The 3,504-nt window shown below is 43.5% G+C and overlaps 1 long non-coding RNA gene across 1 annotated transcript in view; it reads right to left on the bottom strand.

Moving 5' to 3' along the window:
* Window positions 1–2,468, bottom strand: part of LOC115285551 — a 3,220-nt gene extending 752 nt beyond the window's left edge. Inside the window, exon 1 of the long non-coding RNA XR_003905576.1 lies at window positions 2,305–2,468. This is a non-coding gene — a long non-coding RNA (uncharacterized LOC115285551). The remainder of the gene's footprint in view (window positions 1–2,304) is intronic.
* Window positions 2,469–3,504: the final 1,036 nt, after the last annotated feature.

Here is a 3,504-nt window from a genome sequence, read left to right as displayed (position 1 = left end):
AATGAGAAAGAATGAAATCTGGCCATTTGTAGGAAAGTGGATGGACCTCGAGGGTGTCATGCTAAGCAAAATAAGTCAGGCAGAGAAGGACAGATACCATATGTTTGCACTCATAGGTCTAACAGGAGAACAGGAGAAACCTAATGGAAGACCAGGGGGAGGGGAAGAGGGAAAGAGAGTTGGGGAGGGAGAGGGATGCAAAACTTGAGAGATTACTGAATACTGAAAACGAACTGAGGGTTGAAGGGGGAGGGGGGAAAAGAGTGGAGGTGATGGAGGAGGGCACTTGTGGGGAAGAGCACTGGGTGTTGTATGGAAACTAATTTGACAATAAACTACTTAAAAAAAAGAAATTATGGGACTTTTAAAGATTATTTATTTTCAGGTAGAGTGTAGATCATGAGTATGGAAGAGGGGCAGAAGAGGGGGGAGGGGGACAGGGGGGAGAGAGAGAGAGAGAGAGAGAGAGAGAGAGAGAGAGAGAGTCAGTCTTAAGCAGGCTCCACGCTCAGCCCAAGGCCCAACATGGGGCTTGATTTCATGACCATAACTTCATGACCTGAGCCAAAACCAAGAGTCAGACGCTTAACCGACTGAGCCACTCAGGCACCCTGAAATTATGGTTTTCTAATGATATTGATTGCTAGGGAGGCCAATTGTAAGACACCAAAATAGTTTATTTCCAAATACATAACAAGAGAATGAATGCTGTTGTCTCCAGTCTGTATAATACAATGTATGTAGTTGAGTGTTTAGGAATTCTAACATTTAAATATTGTTACCTATTTTCATCCTGCACATACTACCTAGTGTGTATTCAGAGTTTAAAACAAACAGGCATACACTGAAAAGCAATACCCTGTAAGCTTTGAACATGAATTTGTTTCATTTAGTAACTTGAAAAGGTTTTCATGAATTATGTTTGTACAATGCAAATGCTGGAATTAAAATTAAGACAAATCATCCAATGATTGGTTGCAAATTTAGATTGTATTCGATGAGTTTTGCTTTTTGTTTGTGTGGTGACATATACATACCATAAATCATTTTTAAACGTATAATTCAGAGGTATTACTTACATTCCCAAAGTTGTGCACACATCACATTTCCAGGACTTTCCCATCATCCCAAACAGAAATTCTGTACCTATTAAACAGTAACATTCTGCCCTCTCCCTGAACCTGTATGCCACTTTTTTGTTTCTATGAATTGGACTATACTAAGTACCTCACATCAGTGAAATCATACAGTATTTGTCTGTGTATCTGGTTTATTTCACGGAGCATGTTTTCAAGGTTCCCCTATGTTGTAGTAGGTATTACTGACTCCTTTATAAGGTGGCTAAATACTCCATTGTGTATATACCATATTTTGTTTATCCATTCATCGCTACATTTACTTGGGTTGTTTCCACCCTTAGGCTATTGAAACAATGTTACTATGATACATGGGAACTATGTATACATGATACAATGTTACATGCATGTACCAGTAGCGGTTTGAGTGCCTGCTTTCTATCTTCTGGGGTATATAGTAAGCAGTAAAATTGTGGGATAATATGGTAACTGTTTCATTTTTTGAGAAATCATCAAACTATTTTCCATAGCAGCTACACCATTTTAATCGCCCACCAGCAATGCACAGGGGTTCCAATTTCTCCATATCCTCGCCAACACATTTTCTACAAACTTTCACACCGGTATCTATCAGGTATCTACAGGGTTAAGTATTTGCTTCCCAATACTCTTTTGCCTCCCCCTCTCCCCAGGCCCCCTACTTTTTTGGCAGTGCCTTTCCTTCGGTGAGAACACAGATAGTTTTGCGGGTTTTGACAAGCGCAAGAATTCAATACATACTGACACACTCCTTTGCTAGAGGAAATCTGCATTACCTTTTTAAAAGGAGGCGAATAGGGTTGGTTAGGTGTCTGCATTAGAAACGAAGTTCAAAATGTAAGTGTGACTCCACTTGAACTCCGTAAATTACAATAAGCACGTGTTAAAAACGGGCTGGGACACTTAAGTAAGGCGGTTAAACCCTAGAAACATTGTATCCCATAATGTACTGCATGAACTAAAAAGTGTGTTAGCAACAGAACAAGTTCACCCACTATTCTTAATTCAAATGTTCCTTCCAAGGTTGCAAACTCTTCAACACAGGTGGAGTGAGAGCCAGTACCTGGCAGGACATAATCAGGTCTCGCTTTCCTACCCTGGGGTCCTTCTGCCAAACGGCAGCAGGGCGGCTCGGCCAGCCCATTTCCGCCCCTGCGGAGCAAGAACCCAATGCCGGGGCCGCCCTCACCGGGGCTTCGGACACGGCGGTTCCAGGGTAGGAGGAGACGCAGTTCTCAGGGTCGTCCAGGTCCCTGGCCGTCCCCATGGCACCGCGACAGCCCTCGACTCAGTCTGGACCCGGCATACGCCTCTAGCTGTGGGAGGAGCCAGACCACCTGACAAACACCGCCGAAAACCGAACTCTCGCGAGACACAAGACTTGCACCCACAAGCGGCGAGAAGACTGGGAGGCGCGTTGTGCCAATCAGCGGATTGGGGTGGTCCCGAGCGCATTCAATTGGTTAAACATGGCAAAGCTCGCGTCCCATTGGATCTTTTCTGGCCCCAACTCCACCCCCTCAACCTGAATGCCCTCCCCCTTCTATGGCTCCACCTATGAACTGAGTGGGTAGGGGAGAGGCCTAAGTTGCGCTGGGTTTCTGGCGCTGGGTTTCTGGTGTTGGAGCTCAGTCCCCGGAATAGTCCTAACCGCTTACCTGTGGCGCCATAGCATCAGGTCAAGCTCAGGTTCTGACATGTTCTATGGTATTCCTTACCTCGGCCGTTTACACTGTGTTCCACATTATCTAATCTTAGACAGGAAGGTGATTTTACCTGTGCTTGAAAGAAGGCAGGGTTGCACGGACCACTTAAGATGTTTCCCTTCAAGCTTTCTAATCTGAATACCTTATATCTTGCTCTGAATAGTATGCAATAAGCATGATTTATTTGTTTGTTTGATTTGGAACAGTAACTAAACCCATAAAGTGCTTCTCATAATAGCCGCAATAAATAGCCCCAATGAAGTAGGTACTGTTACTGTCCTTGTCAGCCCTATTGCCCTACTTTAGTTCATGCCTTCATGATTGCTTGCCTGGATTACTTGTACAAACACCCCTTAGCTCCTTTCCTTGCTATCCTCTACAAAGCCAAGGATTAAATTTTCTAATGCAAGTCTAATCATGTCTCAAATCCTTCTCAAGTCTCTCAAATGTCAATCCTTCTGTGGCCCTGTATTGCCCACAGATTCTAACAGAAGCTGCTTTTTATAGAAATATTACATATCTATAGTAAGTACACAAATCATAAATGCGCAGCCTGCTGAAATTTCACAAATGGATCACAGAAACAGAACATAACCAGCGTCCCAAAAGTGTTTCTTTCCAATCACTAACCACTTCCTTCCCACCCCAGTTATTCACTATCCTTAGAATTGTAAGTAGTAAGT

Source organism: Suricata suricatta, chromosome 1 (assembly GCF_006229205.1).
Source record: "Suricata suricatta isolate VVHF042 chromosome 1, meerkat_22Aug2017_6uvM2_HiC, whole genome shotgun sequence".
Lineage (NCBI taxonomy): Eukaryota > Metazoa > Chordata > Mammalia > Carnivora > Herpestidae > Suricata > Suricata suricatta.
This window is presented reverse-complemented; position numbering and strand designations above follow the sequence as displayed.